Source organism: Hemicordylus capensis, chromosome 4, assembly GCF_027244095.1.
Source record: "Hemicordylus capensis ecotype Gifberg chromosome 4, rHemCap1.1.pri, whole genome shotgun sequence".
Taxonomy (NCBI): domain Eukaryota; kingdom Metazoa; phylum Chordata; class Lepidosauria; order Squamata; family Cordylidae; genus Hemicordylus; species Hemicordylus capensis.
Genome location: NC_069660.1, coordinates 160,008,721 through 160,026,680, shown reverse-complemented (window position 1 = coordinate 160,026,680; position 17,960 = coordinate 160,008,721). Strand labels below are relative to the sequence as shown.

General features: G+C 43.4%; 1 protein-coding gene across 2 annotated transcripts in view; it reads right to left on the bottom strand.

The window, feature by feature from the left end:
• The window catches only part of TNR (tenascin R), a 540,529-nt gene that overhangs the window by 398,384 nt on the left and 124,185 nt on the right, over nucleotides 1-17,960 (bottom strand). The window lies entirely within an intron of this gene.

The window sequence follows — 17,960 nt, the reverse complement described above, 5'->3', positions numbered from 1 at the left end:
GGGGGAGAGTACAGAGGCGTATCTAGGGAAAATAGCACCTAGGGCAAACACTGAAATTGCGCCCCCTGTCCAAACATCTGACACCCATCTTTCAGATTACTTTACCATAATATCAGCTGAAAAATACAAGTCAGGCTTGTTAATCTTTTAATATTTCAAAAACTATTTTAGCAGTGGACTTAGCCAGACCAAAAAATGCTGGAAAACTACAAATGTCAGTATGCTGAGGCTCATGAAATACCCAAATACTATGTGGAGGTATACTTGGAAAACTAAACAGAAGTGCCTGTCTAATTCTCTACTATGTATTGTAGCATCACCATTACATAAGTTTTAAAAATCAATGGAGAATTTGACTTTTCCCAGATACTCTGTAAATAATTAAAGGATATGCAGAGTAAACTGTGTCACTGCTTGGAATATATTCTAGTCTTTCAGAAAGACAGTTAAAATGAGAGAAAGAGAGCAAGAAACTCCCAGTGGGTCTTAATATTAAGGATTTCACACTGATTCAAAGACAAATTCACCATTAACAGCCATATTAGCAAGACATCACATTTAACTCACTTATCACAAGAAGCAAAGTAAGAGCAAATGAATACAATCCTAGCTCATAAGCATCAGCTCAGTATTCACAAGCCCTGATTCTCTGTATATAGTGCCAATCTGAATAGGTGTACAGTGACTTATATTATATATTATTATTTTTTTACCTGTAGCCCCTTCGGGGGGCTTCCTAAAGGCTGGGGGGTTTGCAAAGGTTCCTCCTCCCCCCACTGGCCTCTAGGGCCTCGCAGGGACCATTTGAGCATGTGCAGTGGCCATTTTTAAAAATCTTTTTTTTAAATGGCCACTGAAAACAAAATGGCCACCACACATGCTCAAATGGCCTCTGCAAGGCCTGGCATGACCTAGGGCCTCACAGAGGCCATTTGAGCATGCACAGTGGCCATTTTGTTTTTGGCAGCCATTAAAATTTTTTTTTTACAAAATGGCGCCCTCTTCAAGTGGCGCCCAGGGCACGTGCCCTGCCTGCCCTACCCCTAGATACGCCCCTGGGAGAGTAACTGGCCCTATCTATCCTCAGCACAGTACCTCCACTGACTGTTGCTGGTATTTATCTTATGTTTCTTGTTAGATTGTGAGCTCTTTGGGTACAGGGATCCATCTTATTTATTTATTATTTCTCTATGTAAACTGCTTTAGAACCTTTTGTTGAAAAGCAGTATGTATGTATGTGTGTGTGTGTATATATATGTATATATATGTATGTGTGTGTATATATATATATGTATATTTATATATATGTGTGTATATGTATATATATGTGTGTATATATATATATGGTTGTTGTTATAGTATAGCAACATGTCCACCATTATGATCAACAGGGGGAGTGGTGTGTGTGTTTGGGGGAAGCAGGGTTCCCTCTAACAGGGATTCCCAGATGTTGTTGACTACAACTCCTAGAATCCCTAGCTGCAGTGGCTTTTGCTTGGGGATTATGGGAGTAGTAGTCAACATCTGGAAATTCCTGTTGGATGGAACACTGCGGGGGTGTGTGCGCTATATATTGCAGGACCCCTCTCATTGAGAAACTAGTCCACTCAGGCTCAGGTTTTGCCCTCACTGCAGTATGGTGCCCCAACAGCTGTGGCATTTTATTTTTCCATAAGAGGGAGTGGCAACTATTCACTTTTATGGGTCAATTCCAGTGATTTTTTTCAGCAATCTGTGGAAATATTTGCCTGTTCATTTACATTATCCTCTCTCAATTTCCTTTTCCTTCAGTGACGTTATCACAGAGCTCAATCTGATAGCTGGCATTGCATCGTGTTCACTACATGCTCTCTGATTGGCTGCATTCACCCATGTGTGTAATCTAGGAAAAGGAAAGAAGCAGTGCCCCGAAGGGAAACAACTTGGCACTTAAGGAGCAGCAGATAAGGAAAACAATGGTAACTAAGAGGACTGAAACCAGCTAGATATTTTCATCAAGAGTTTATATTTCTGATTTCTCCTAATCACTATTTTCAGTCTGAAAAACCAAAATAGGAGGGTTTTTTCCCCCCAGGGCATAGTCATTTTCACACGACTTGTGCCATTTATCAGATAGATTTCACTAGTCCAGAGCTCTCAACCCTTTCACCCTTGCAAGACTCAGAAATGATGCAATGGGAAGACAACCCACTGTAAGTTGTAAGACATCTCTTAAAGATGAAGTGTGCCATCAAGTCAATTTCGAATCCTGGTGCTCACAGAGCCCTGTGGTTTTCTTTTGGTAGAATACAGGAGGGAGTTACCATTGCCTCCTCCCACGCAGTATGAGATGATGCCTTCAGCATCTTTCTATATTGCTGCTGCCCGTGAGGATTCGAACCGGCAACCTTCTGCTTGTTAGTCAAGCATTTCTCCACTGCACCATTAGGTGGCTGCTTTTCGAAAGGCAGCCAAGACACATTTGTTCACCCAGGCTTTTAATTAGATACTGTTAATAGTATTAACCTTTTAAATTTTAAATTGTTGTAATGTTTTAACCTTTTTATTAGTTGTTTTTATTATTTTGTTGTAAACCACCCAGAGACTTGCATTTTGGGTGGTATACAAATATAGCAAATAAATAAGTAAGTATGTAAGTAAGTAAGTAAGTAATAAGACAGGATACCTTTCACTTGACCGAAACTGTATGGAGTGTCAGGCTGGACTTATAGATGGAGCAGAAAGAGGTGGTACAATGCTGAAGATAGTTTTGCCTCAGACTGCAAGTGGGGTACCCTATATGTATGCCCTCCCCTATTAAAAAGCTCCCTGCAAAGAGAAAACTAGCACATTAGGGAGCAAGGTTTTTGCCCAGTCCTTTGTATGTGGTCTTGCATGGGAACATTCAAAAATGTGATGGATTTCACATCAATTTTTTTGTCAGTGATGCATTTTTGTATTTCTCCCCACGACCCCAGCTGCAGTCTGGAGAGTTCAGTCCTTTCTACCAGCTCAGTATCCCCCCATTTCCTCCTCCTCCTCCATGTGTAAGCCAGGCCTCAGGGAACTGTGGTTAGACGTGGCTGCGATGGCATTTGCCCACAAACGTTCTGTGGTTCAGAGCAGGCTCTTCAGCTCAATGAGTGTAGAAAATTTAGTGTAGAAAATTTTCTTCACTCGGGTGTAGAAAATTTAATGTTGTCAGGAAATCAAGGACTTGGTTGTCAATTATTCCATTAGTGAAGAAGCCTGTTTGCCACAGGCTGAACAGAAATCTGGAGGCTGCCACAACTGGCTGAATAAATACTTTCTTTTAGCCCTTGACTGGCAGATTAAGATGATATGAAGTGGGGCTTCTGCTTTTCTCCCTCTACTCTCTCTGCTGATTTCTGACCAAGATAAATGGAACAGAGAGGAGGTGGCTGTTTTTCTCCCTGCAAAGCTCTATGCAGTATCCATTTGGGGTGCCCCAATCCTCCCTCTCGGGAAACATTATAACCAGATTTTTAAAAGTCATGTTCCAGCACAATCCCGTGCATCGACACTACATTAACATCTAAAACACAGAGTCAGGCAAGAATATCAAGTCCAATAAAATGATCCCCATTCGAAAAAGAAAAAGAAAAATGTCTAGCCTTTATGGCTCCTGATAAAAGCTGTTAAAAGCAATGTTTTGGGACCAAACTAAACACTGCGTTAATCATGTCACTGGCCCTGGTAAGCCTGCCCCCGCCCCCCGCCCCCCCACCTGTAATAAGCACATGCAGCCTCCCAATCCAGTTTGAGACTATGGTAGTGCCCCCCACACACAGACACCCGGTTTTGATCCAGACTCCCCCCTCCCTGAGATGGAACAAGTCTACCTAGTCACTTTAATTCTCTTACGATCCCTATCCATCCCCAGCCTACAGTGGCTATTGCTGATGTCTTTCTTATGTTTCTTTTTTAGATTGTGAGCCCTTTGGGGACAGGGAGCTATTTTGTTTGTTTGCTTGTTTATATCTATGTAAGCTGCTTTGGTAACTTCTGTTGAAAAGCAGTATATAAATATCCGTTGTATTCATATTCAAGCCTTACACAGAGAAGGGGCCACAAGCTGTTTCTCATATGGTGGCTCAACTCTGTATAATAGCTAATAGGATTAGATTTAAAGTAAAGTCAGTAAAGTCATCTAGTTATAGCTGAAATTAATTTTTGGTTGCGGTACGGCTATGTATCAGGTTTAATAGTGTAGACTGATAATGTAATGAAGCCCAGCAATGTCTACTTCAATTGAATGATGACTGTATCTATCTTATTAACATTGGCTTTTCCTGGATTGGTTGGAGAGCTCAATAAAGTTTGACTGACTGATAGATTTTCCCCCACCCACCACATGTGGCCCCAGGGTCAAGGATGCAATTGATGTCTAATTTGCCCCTGTACCTGCTAGATATTCTGAGATCACAAGGAGCTTGCTAAGGGACTGAAATGGCAAGAGGAGGATACTTGATTCTTCTCAGAACCCTGGTGCTTTCCATGGACTGCTCATTGCTTTTGAGGAAGGACCATAGCCAGAAGCAGAGCACATGCTTTGCATGCATATTTGTTTATTTTTCCACATTTGCAGTTTATTGGTTGAATTTATTACTGCAGCTAGGAGTTTGTTGTTTTCTGATTTTCTTGTATGCTTTTACAGTTTCTAAGCTGCTTTGAAGATTTCCCCTGAAAAGCAGGATGCAAAATAATAATAATGGCTGACATCCAAACTAGTACTGTGTGCATGCGTCTAACACCAGCGTGCATGCAGTGTTAGCCGCTGTGCTTCTGAAGCACAGATACTCTTGTGCAAGACTGCAACTACTTTTGAGTTCTCCGCACGTTCTGAATAGGGTGGCCAAGTGCATATCACCAAAGAAAGAAAGAGGACACATATTGCCACAAGAGAGACCAAAAAGGTCACAAATCTTCATGAAACTGGCATATGCTAATTTATGCATGTGCAGATGCAAATTTAGATATTATTATAATTTAAATAGAAATTGTACATGTAAGTGAACACAATACACACCACATTTAGTACAGTCTTGCTAAATCCATAAACGCAGTTCTTCTCCCCTAACCTGATCTTATCCTTTCAACTCTCTGTGAGGTAGGTTAAACTCAGAGGTAGTGACTGGCCCAGACTCACCCAGTGAACCACAGGGGTCAGTGAGGACTTGAAAGCTCTACCTTCCTGGCTCCAGTGTGCTGCTCCCCACCCCCCATACAGAACCTTTTAATATGAAAACTGGAAGAAAATACTGGTTAAAAAATATGAGCATTTTATATAGTGTTCTTTAAAATTCATTTTTTTACATTTACTCAGAACAATTGAGGAAGATTGGAGAAAAGAAGGCAGCAAGATCTGGGAAATAGGAAGACAGGCCCAGTCATGTGTGCACTTGAGTTTGGGGACCAGGGATAGATTGGGACTTCTGTTGGTGTACCGATTGCCCCGCTGCCAAGTGGAATCCCTTACTGAGCTCATGGACTTGGTTGCGGAACTTGCGTTGGAGTCTCCCAGACTCTTGGTGCTGGGGGACTTCGATGTTCATTTTGGGACCAATCTGTCCGGGGTAGCTCAGGAGTTCATAGCGGCCATGACAACTATGGGCCTATCCCAAGTGGTCTCTGGACTGACACATATTGCAGGTCACATGCTTGATTTGGTATTTTACTCTGATCAGGGTGGTGTTCCAGGAGTGGGGACTCCTGTGATTTCCCCATTATCATGGATGGACCACCATCTGGTTAAGGTTGGACTTACAACCACTTCCCACCTCCGCAGGGGCGAGGGGCCCCTTAGAATGGTCCTCCTGAAGAGGTTATTGGATCCACTAAGATTCCAAGAAGCCTTGGAGGGATTTAATATTGGCTTTGCCGGTGATCCTGTTGCTGCCCTGGTTGAGAATTGGAACAACTTGCTCACCAGGGCAGTAGACATGATTGCTCCCAAGCGTCCCCTCTGACCCGCTTCAAATTTGGCCCCTTGGTATACGGAAGAGCTGAAGCAGCAAGGTAGGCGACTGGAGCGCAAGTGGAGGAAGACTCGACTCGAATCTGACAGACTGCGACATAGAGCACATCTAAAGATCTATGCTCAGGCAATACGTGCAGCAAAGAGGCGGTTCTTTTCTGCCCATATTGCCTCTGCAAATTCACATCCAGCGGAGTTGTTCAGGGTTGTGAGGGGACTAGTATCTGCACCCCCTCCCTTGAACCAGAATTTGGAGTCATCAGTTACCCGCTGTGATGTGTTTAAAGAGTTTTTCGCAGATAAAATCTTTCGGATTTGGGCCAACCTAGATGGAGACTCCACAATTAATTTGATTTCTTAGATGGAGGTGCCCAACAATTTCTCTTATGTGATTCGACTGGATCGGTTTCAGTTTGTGACTCCTGAGGATGTGGACAAGCTGCTTGGATCGGTGAGTCCTACCACTTGTTCTCTTGACCCTTGTCCAACATGGCTTGCTCCATCTAGCAGGGAGGTTGTTGTAAACAGCCTGGTGGAAATCATAAATGCTTCTCTGATGGAGGGCAGGATGCCTCCTTGTCTTAAGAAGGCAATCATTAGACCTCTTCTAAAGAAGCCTGAATTAGATCCCCCAGAGTTGAGCAATTATAGGTCTGTTTCCATCCTCCCATGGCTGGGCAAGGTAATTGAGAGGGTGGTGTCCTCTTAGCTCCAGGCGGTCTTGGAGGAAACTGATTATCTAGACCCATTTCAAACTGGTTTTCGGGTGGGCTATGGGGTGAAGACTGCCTTGGTTGGCCTGATGGATGATCTACAAATGGGAATTAACAGAGGAAGTGTGACTCTGTTGGTCCTTTTGGATCTCTCGGCGGCTTTTGATACTATCGGCCATAGTATCCTTCCGGAACATCTGAGGGTGTTGGAGGTGGGAGGCACTGTTTTACAGTGGTTCCGCTCCTAGCTCTCAGATAGATTCCAGATGGTGTCGATTGGAGACTGTTGCTCTTCAAAATCCGAGCTTAAGTATGGTGTTCCTGAAGGCTCCGTACTTTCTCCAATGCTTTTTAACATCTTCATGAAACCGCTGGGAGAGATCATTGGGGAATTGGAGCTGGGTGTTACCAGTACACTGATGACACCCAGATCTATTTCTCCATGTCAACTTCTTCAGGAGCTGGCATATCCTCCCTAAATGCCTGCCTGGAAGCAGTGATGGGCTGGATGAGGGAGAATAAACTGAAGCTGAATCCAGATAAGATGGAGGTACTTATTGTGCGGGGTCAGAACTCTAGAGACAATTTTGATCTGCCTTTTCTAGATGGGGTCACACTTCCCCAAAAGGAACAGGTTTGCAGTCTGGGAGTACTTCTGGATTCACACCTTTCCCTGGTTTCTCAGGTTGAGGTGGTGGCCAGGGGTGCTTTCTATCAACTTCGGCTGATACGCCAGCTGCACCCATTTGTCAAGATCAATGACCTCAAAACTGTGGTACATCTGTTGGTGACCTCCAGACTTGACTTTTGCAATGTGCTCTACGTGGGGCTGCCTTTGTACGTAGTCCAGAAACTTGAGTTGGTTCAGAACATGGCAGCCAGGTTGGTCTCTGGGTTATCTCAGAGAGACCATGTTACTCCTTTACTGATGGAGTTACACTGGCTACCAATAGGTTTCCGGACAAAATACAAAGTGCTAGTTATAACTTACAAAGCCCTTAACGACTTAGGCCCTGAGTATCTAAGAGAGCGTCTTCTTCATTATGAGCCCCAGCGCCCATTGAGGTCATCTGAGGAGGTCAGTCTCCAGTTACTGCCAACTTGTTTGGTGGCTACACAGAGATGGGCCTTCTTGGTCGCTGCCCCGAGATTGTGGGATGTGCTCCCTACTGAGATACAATCCTCCCCATCTCTGGCAATTTTCAAAAAACACCGGAAAACCCATCTTTTCATTCAAGCTTTCCCAGCTTCCTAAATTTTGGGGGTTTTAATAACCGGTTGATTTTAAAATTAAAAACCCAATTTTGGTATTTTAATCACTGTAATTGTTTAATTGTTATTTTAAAATGTTTTTAAATTGTTAATTGTTATATATATATTTTGTTTTGTTTTAGCTCTTTACTGTTTTAGTGGTTTGTTTTAATTGTAAATCGCCCTGAGCCATTTTGGAAGGGCGGTATACAAATCAAATCAAATCAAATCAAATCAAATCAATCAATAAATAATTGTTTATAAGAAGTACTTTTAAATATTAAATACAGCAACCCAAAACATAATATCAATTTGTCTATATCAATCCCCAGCACTAAAAATATCCCTGTCCATTAATTCCAGCAATTAATTAAATCTATGCATGTTTACTTAAAAATAAGACTCATGGAATTAAATGGGACTTACTCTCATGTAAGTGGGCATCAAGTTACAACTTCATAGCTTCATTTCATGGTTCACTCACTACACTGTAAATTCAGCAACTCCAACAACTCCTCCAGCTTCAGCAACTCCAACGTGACTCTCTCTGCTGAAAAGGTAAAGGGTGCCATTGAGTCGGTTTCGACTCCTGGAGACCACAGAGCCCTGTGGTTGTCCTTGGTAGAATACAGGCGGGGTTTACCATTGCCTCCTCTCTGCTGTAGGTTGCCCTTTTTTGTCTATGGGAACTGAAGGGGGTCATTATGCTTGCAAATCGGTGCGAGCTCCCCCTGGTGGCTAGAATGAAACATCACAGGCCCAAAGACTCCGGTGTTGGGGTGGTGGACCCTGGTCACCCAATCATCATGCTTTACCAAACATGAGCCAATACCAGACCAGAACCAGAGCAACTTTTCAGATACTAGACTCTCCAGTTCAAAAGAGGACATATAGCCATCCTAATTCTAGAAGCACCATTACAGCAGAAACATGTCCCTGAAGGCCCCCTGAAACCTGAAGCTGATCCTGCCCTACTTACTGCCAACCAGCAGCCTGTTCTCTCTTCCTTTTGTTGCATGATTTTGCAATTAAATTGCCAGTCTATGACTGAACCTGCTGACAATGAATAAAATCCAGTCTAAGTAATAAAATACATCATATCATATTAGATTATATAATCAAACATTTACATAATATGTGTAATTTCCATAATTTTCTTTCTTCTTATCTTCCAGATTGTAGGATTTTAGAATTCCAGCTGCAGTTAATAAAAAGGTCTCCATTTTCTCTGCACTGGTCTTTGGAAAAAGAAAACTCCTTGGAAGAGGATCTGGATTTTGAGTTTTTAGCTACAGCAGCAGGTGGCACAGGCAACATCAGCAGAAGAGAAATGTTTCCCATGATGTAGCTGGTATCAGCACACAGCAAACTTAATATTACCTAGCATTGGAAAGGGGCCAGTAGATCTGGTTCCCACACATAAAAAGTCACAGCTGAACCAATCTTTTAAAAAAGAGAAAGTTGTATGGATGCATCACACCAGGACAACTGTAATCTACTGTCAGCAGCTTCTGCTCAGGAGACCTGGCAAAGGGGAGCAGACCGAGCAATGCTAAGATGGTCTCAGCTGGATATTGCTTTTCTGCGTCCTGCAGCTTCAGCATTAACAATAATAAGGAAAAGCACAGAAAGATCTCAAGAAACATAGAGTTTAAAATTACAGCCTGGACAGAGTAATTCAGGTACTGCAAAAAATATATGTCATATATGGGAGGACAACTCCTAGCAACTCATAGTAACATGAAGTTTGGAAATTAAAGAATAGTTATTATAAAAGAATGCCAACCCAAAGAAAAAAGTATTATTTCAGTGGTTTAGTGTGGGACTGTTTGTTTTGTTTTTGCTGGAGGAGAGTACTTAGATTCAACTTTTAAAATCTTGTTTAGATTAGGGATGCGCATAACCGGTTGACCAGTTCGGGCTTGAACCAGACCACCCCCCTGCAAAAGGGGGACTGGTCCAAGTTTGAGCTGAAACAGGCCCAGTTTGGATCAAACCAGTTTTGACTGGTTCAACTGGTCTATGCTGATGGGACAGAGCCACTGTAGGCCCACCACCGGTGCTGCTGAGGAACCACACAGCCATGTGTAAGCGACCTCCCGCCCACTCCACCCCGCCCTTTTAAAAGCCCATTGGGTTCCCCCTTTGCTTGTAAAAGGGAACCCTTACCGTATCCCCCTTTGCAAGCATGCAGAACCAGGTCGACCCAGTTCTAGTGCACCAGGTTTGGCCCAGTTCTAGTGCATGAACCAAACTACCAGCTGGTTCTAACGGACCCGCTCACGGACTGGGTGGTTCAGTTTGAATTCAGTTCGAATTCAGCTCAGTTCTAAAACTAGATGATAGTGTTCAGAATGAAACTATGAAAAAAACATTGGAAGAATTAAACATGTCTGCATTACAGCACTACTTTCAAACTACATCTTTCATATTTCCTGAAGTGTTTCAATCAAGCCATTACAAGAAGGAAAATACAAGTGGATTCAGATGTAAACAGATTAGAGCAGACTTTCACAAAATGCTTCCTTCCTCATTGGCTAAGCATTGGAACATATTGCCTGGAAATTCCTGTAGAGAGAAAGACCAAGGAGCAATCCACTGTGAATCTCTCCAGCACAAGCCCCATCAAAATGAATGGAAGCCATCTCTAGTTCCTTCTCTTTCCAAAATCTTAGGGACTTTTAAGGACTCTAAGAGGCCCAGGGACTGAATATTTATCTAAGCTCTTTTGTTCTCAGTTGGAGTGTGTTGTTCGGCTTGAATATGAATATGAAGGATATTTATATACCACTTTTCAACAGAAGTTCCCAAAGCAGTTTGCATATAAATTAATTAATAAAATAAAATAAAATAAAATAAAATAAAATAAAATAAAATAAAATAGGCTGCCTGTCCCCAAAGGGCTCACAATCTAAAAAAGAAATATAAGATAGACACCAGCAACAGCCATTGGAGCGAGGCTGTGCTGTGGATGGATAGGGCCAGTTGCTCTCTCCATCCATCCATTCATTCATTTAGTCAGTCTGCTAAATAAAGAGAATCACCACTTTTACTCTTTGCTCAATCAGCAGGGCTTGAAACAATTACCCTTCTGGAAAGGAGACTGCAAAATGTGCTAGTGTTGTTAATGATGCAAATGATACATTTTAGGTAAAATGTTGTATAAGGCTGCATTCAATCATGTTTGCTCATTTTGAATTTTGAAGTAGTGCTTTCCTAGAGGATAGAAATATTTCCCCCAAAGCTCCTTAAATATGTAAATGTGATCAGAGCTTTTCACTGACATTGTTCTCTTTACTGGGTGCTGGTTTGGTATAATTGTTTCCCCTCAGTTGGAGTTCATTATCCTTCCAATCAATCAGGACTATGCAGTGAACATGTTGGTGTTATCAGCGGCTGAGAGTGAGGGCAATATGTCTTGTACCAGTCATCTGAATGATCCTAGCCAATATACTGAATGTGATGATGTCATTATGGGATGTAGCTAATTACTTAAGGGAAACAAAGCCTATTCAGAGAAATGTTGCTTCTCTTTTCAAAATTCCTCTGGCTTCTTTAACATTTATCAGATGCTTTGCCTGAGGGGGAACCCCCAAATTTGGTTTCAATTTTCAGCAACTTTCAGCAACTTTAGTTAACAGACAACTTTCAGCAGAAATTCTTTTCAATGAATTTCAGCAACTTTAGTTAACAGGCTTTCTTTGCTAGCCTTGAGAAGCCTGAAGGATCATAGTCTCTGTCACCTCAGGCTGCAGCAAAGTTCTGTAATAGTTTACAGTGAAATTGAGAGACCAAACCCAAATAGGATCCATGATATTTCTCACTTCAGGGTGAGAAGTGCAATGTCCCCAGGGTCCAGACAATAGTGCTGAATTATATGGGACATTCATGTTTATGGAGAATTATGAGGGATGTCAAAGACACCTAATACAAGTCGGAAACAGAGTAATATAATGCAGATGTAATTCAGTGCCGACAAATGCAAGGAGCTATCCAAATGACTAGTCTACATTGATGGGTTCTAAATTAACTGTAACTACTCAGGGGCTGAAAAAATTATTGGCAACTCAAAGCACCATTTTGGCTGTATTAAAGAAAAGAAGAAATAGTAGAATGACATTATATAAATCAATGAAACACCATCTTCTGGAATATAGCATGTAATTGTGGTCCATCTTCTCTCCCGCTCCATCCCCTTCTGCCACAAAGGAGATGGCAGAAACAGAAAGGGATGATAGAAGGGCAATGAACATTATGAGTCCCATATGAAGGGAGAGGCAAGCCAGCAACATTATAGTGTGGAGATGAATGAGCAAGGAAGCCATAATGGTGGAATAATACATGAATGGCGCAGGGGAGAGAGATTTGGAGCATCCGTTTCTCTGCCTTCTCTAGACACAGAATGAAGGGGGCACCTTTCCAACAGAAGCACAACAAGCATAAGATGATGAAAGGGAATAACAGTCACACAACACAGAGAATTCACCTATCAATCAAATGTTTATTGTTTTGATAATACAAGAGCTACTGCTGGAGCAAGATAGGCAACTGATAGTCCAATCTAGCCCCTAGGGGCCTCCAAGGTAGCTACTAGTACAGCCAAGTCACACCTCCCCTCCTTCTTCTTCTTTTAAAAAATAAATTGCAGCCATTTGCTCCCAAGCTTTCACTCTTTCCCTGGTTACTGAGTATGAGGACTGTTAAAGGCTCTGTTTGAGTTATCTTCATATACCAGTTGATCATCCCTTAGGTGTTCTACTGTTTCTACTATTGATCTTGCTATGCCTATTCATCATCACTTATAATTAGGCAAACATGAACCACATCCATGCTGAGTGGATCTTGTGTTCATTTGACTGGTACAGTATATTCATTTGTGCTCTGGATATAGTATTGTGACACACACTTCATGGGTATTTGCAGCACCCCATCTTCCCCTGTCCCTGATATCTGGGACTTCTCTGTAGTTGCTCAGTGGTGAGGGATATTTACTCTGCATCTACTCTGAACTTATCTTATTAGAAGTCACATATTCTTTCCAATGAATGTGTATGATCATTAGGAGTGCCCTGAATATTTGCTGATTCCAGTATTCAAAAGTAGCACATTCTGTGCAATGGACTTGATTCCATCCTCCTTTGTTTCCCTGCCTAATTCATCTTCTTAGTGCCATTCTTCTTCACCACTTTCCCTCACACATACAAACATATGAAGCTGCCTTATATGAGTCAGACCATCTAACTCAGTATTGTCTACACTGACTGACAGGGGCCCTCCTAACCCTAACCCTAACCCTAACCCTTCCCAGCCCCACCTAAAGATGTCTGGAATTGGACTGAACCAGGGGCAGAGCCACCATTGCATTAACAGGTTCAAAGAACATGGGCCGCGCCCTTTAGGGGCCGCACCTCATGCCCCAGCCATGCCCCTGCATCTGATATAAGATACAGGGGTGTAGTTTAGCTTGCAAATGGGGCCGAGTGGTCCTATTGAGGAGCAAAATCCACCAGCACTGCATTTGCAGCGTGGCCAGATCAGCTCTCCATTCCTTTGAAAGGCAGGAAGAGCCGCTCTGGCCATGCCACAAACACGGTGCTGGCCAATTGTGAGCTAATCTACTGACACAGAGATGGGGCTAGTGGGGCTGTGGCGGTGGGCTGAACCCAGGCCTCTGCTGGCCTCCCTGCACCCCTGCACCTCCTTCATGCTCTACCACTGAGAAATCACTCCTCCCCACCCACCCATTTGCCTTAATAGGCTGTGATCTCATTTGCTGAGGCCACCCAGGTGATTTTATTTCTGGGTGTTTGCCATCACGATGTCAGATGCAGTGTTGTGAGGTAATCAACAGAAATCAAGTGAGTTGCCAAACCCATTGGATAAATCACAGTGGGTGACTTCACACGGCTGCTGGAATGTGCTGGCATAGCTATCATGCCAAGGAGTGGGAACTCCGGTAGTGGACGGCCAACCAGCCAGCAGCAAAAGAGGGAGAGGCACAGCCCTGGGGCATGGAGGAGCACCGGTAGCTCCTTGCCTACTGGAAAATAAGTTGGTAAGAACTGCCAGTTCCCAGTGAGCGTGTGCTCCTGGCATGGGCAGCTACTGCCACCCCTTTCCATGTTGTCTGAATATGCCAACCTCTGGTGCCTGAGTTGCACTTTCCTCCACCCAATATTTACTCCCCAACAGAACCTGTTAGGTGCCAGGTGTCCTGAATGAGAGGCTCTAGCAGACAGGCATGGGTGCCTTACTCTCTGTGACTCCTTGTTAGAAGAGGGAGTCGCTGGCTTGCTGCCTGCTGTGTTTAGGTGCCATCAGAGCAGGTGTCCAGAGATATCTAAGCACCACGGAAAGCAAGCCAACAACTCCCTCTTCTAACATCAAGGAGGAACAGACAGTAAGGTCAGAGAGTCTGGGACAGTTTGATGACAGCATAGTCCTCCGCCTAAGCTGTTCATTGGCTCCTCTTGTCACCTGACTCCTGCAGAGAGTTACTAGCTCGGCAGGAGTCAGGTGACATGAGCGACTAATGGGTTCCACTTGACCAGGGCTGCACAACTTCAGCCCTCCTGCAGATATTGAACTACAACTCCCATAATCCCCAACAATTGGTCGCAATGTTTGGGGATTATGGGAGTTATAGTCCAAAAACAGCTGGAAGTTGTGCAGCCCTGCACTTGACCTTATAATGCCTCTGGGTCTTGTTTGCCTCACAGTCTGAACAGCTTATGCGGGGGACTAAACTGTTATCAGACTGTCCCAACCTTTCTGCCCATGGGCTTAGCAGCTCACCTGTTTGCCAGACTTCCTTCATGCCAGCTCACCTATCTGCCAAGCACATCTGTCTGCCTTATTTCACCTGCTCAAGCTCACTAGGTAATAATACTGCTACTGCCATTTCGCAGACAGCCAGCTCCTGTGGCTAAAATGGAGGCTGAGATCTCAGATAAGTGTGAAGAAGAAACTTGAGTATTTTCCTTCTGTGATCTGTGGAGGAAAATGAAACCTATCACTTCGCACCGTAGCCTCACACCTGTCCCCATTACAACTCCCCCTTGGTCTCTTTGCCTGGCAGCTGCACCTCTCTTTCCTGACAGAGAAAAAAGCAAGAGAGAGAGAGTTGTAAACACATCACATCAATCTGCAACCACTTGGAAAAACCTGCCCCGCTGAGATGGATTTTTTAATTGGATTGTGACAAACATTTAATACCTAATAGAGCTCGCGCTGGCACAGTTAATTAAGAATGTGACTAATCCAATTCACTAGCAGGAACCTGAGAGGAGGAAAGGGGCTTCAGACTGAGCATGTGGGGAGGGGTGTGTAGTCAAGTGGGGAGCGGGGGCATGCCTGTGACCCACTGAATTGCCATGGTAGTTCATTTTTTGTTGGTTGAAGGAATAGAAATTATAAGCAAGACTCCAATTCCCTGCTTAACACCTTGTTTTCAAACCAAGAAAGACCAAATTAAGGCAGAGCAAGGCTCTTTATCCTTAGAAAATATCTGCATCAACGTATGCTTTCTTTAATCACCTGCAGATAGCTGAACTTGTTAGCCATTCCTTTGTAGAAAGACAGTGGTTACCATATATGAGAATGACAAGTGACAGGGAGTTATTACTGTATTTACATTATTGAGAGTGGCATATGGTCTCTCATGGGATCCCTGGGCATCCTCTTGTCTGAAAGTCATTGCACTTGCCAGTAGAACTGTCACAAATTCTGCAAAATGTCCAATTTTGCTGTTCACATTTCATATCTGAACTTTGAAGAATGTGTTTCATAATTTTGGATATGAAATTCAACATCAAAATTGAGTCCTTTAGATTCATTGGCATTTCTCCATTATTTAGAGTCTGGCAGGTGTAAAATATGAAATCTAATTTGCCGACAACTATTGCATCTACTAGAGTGGTGTGGCAGCTAACTCCTCACGTGATTAAGGGATGTCCTCCATCAGGGTGGGCGTGCTCTCAGCCGTGTGTTGCGGCCAGCATCTCATCCAAATCAGCCCAATGTCTGATTTGGGTTAAACGCTTGTGAAATAGTTAATAAGGGATAACATACAAACTAAGGGATAACACACAATACTATTGACCATAGTATCCTTCTGGAGTGCCTGAGGGGATTGGGGGTGGGAGGCATTGCTTTGCCATGGCTCCGCTCCTACTTCATGGGCAGATTCCAGATGGTGTCTCTTGGAGACTGTTGTTCTTCAAAATCTGAACTTTTATATGGTGTCCCTCAGGGCTCCATATTGTCTCCAATGTTGTTTAACATCTACATGAAACTTCTGGGAGAGATCATCAGGAGATTTGGTGCAGGGGGTTATCAATATGCTGATGACACCCAAATCTATTTCTCCATGTCAACATCATCAGGAGAAGGCATATCCTCCCTAAATGCCTGCCTAGAGGCAGTAATGGGCTGGATGAGGGATAACAAACAGGTTGAATCCAGATAAGATGGAGGTACTTATTTTGTGGTGTCGGAATTTGGGAGACGATTTTGATCTGCCAGTTCTGGATGGGGTCACACTCCTCCAGAAGGAACAGGTACGTAGTCTGGGAGTGCTTCTGGATGCAAACCTCCCCCTGGTGTCCCAGGTTGAGGTGCTTTTTATCAGCTTCAGTTGATTCACCAGCTGCATCTGTTTCTTGAGATGAACAGTCTCAAAACTGTGGTACATATGCTGGTAACCTCTAGGCTGGATTACTGAAATGTGCTCAATGTGGGGCTGCCTTTGTATGTAGTCCAGAAACTACAGTTGGTCTAGAATGCAGCAGCCAGGTTGGTCTCTGGATCATCTAGTAGTAGTAGTAGGAGAGACCATATTATTCCTGTGTTGAAATAACTACATTTCTTCACCATGAGCCCCACCACCTGTTAAGATAATCTGGAGAGGTTCGTCTGAGGTTGCCGCCAACTCGTTTGGTGGCTACTCAGGGACAGGCCTTCTCCATTGCTGCTCCTGACTTTGGAATGCGCTCCCTGTTGAAATAAGAGCCTCCTCATTTCTGGTGATGTTTAAAGGCACTGAAGAGACATTTATTCACCCAGGCTTTTAATTAGATTTATGGTTTTAAATTTTTAATGTGGGTATTAAATGATTTTAATGCTAATGAATTTAATGTTTAAATGATTTTAATTGTTTGATTTAGTTTTGATTTTAATTGTTAATTGATTGTAATTGTTTTTATTTTGATTTAAATCGCCCTGAGCCATTTTTGGAAGGGCGGTATATAAATCAAAACAAACAAACAAACGCCCCTTTCTGAAGTGCCAAACTTGTTCGAACACTGGCATTTGAGCTGGCTCAACAGGCAGTAGCTCGTTGGGTGGGGTCCCTTTAAAAAATAGGTAAGGAGCTCCTTACCAGCTCACCCGCTCCCCGCCACTTTCTCCCCACTGGTGCTTGTTTGAGAAATAGCCACATGGGGCTGCAGTGTTCCTTCCTGCAGCCCTGGTCAGTGTCAGTGCACACATGGCGAGGGTGCACATGTACCGGCCATTTGCATGTTCAGCAAAACAATGCTGACCACGCAAATGCCTGGTGCATGCCCTGGCCATGTGCATGGTGATCGGGGCTGCAGGAAGCAACACTGCAGCCCCATGCCAGCCGCTGTTTCTAAAATGAGCACTGGTGGGAGAAAGGTGGCGAGGTGTGTGTGGAACAGATAAAGAGCTCCTTGCCTGTTTTTTAAAGGCATCCCTCCCTGCCCCGCAAGGAAGTGCAGAAACAGCTCGTGCATGTTTCTAATGCTACATCCATTTAGTCTGCCACTGCCTATCTCCCACCAGTTTAAGAGCTGGGGGAGATTTACTGAAATGATGCTCTCCACTCTTTAAACTGCATGATGCCTTACTGTTCATGTGCTTGTACTGATTAACTTCTAGATATCACCAGGGAAGAATCTGAATCGTGCAGAATGACAATTATAGTAACTTGTACTAAAGATTTTGGCAGGACATCCCAGAAAAGCACAAACAGGGATGAGATAAGAGAGACTTACCAG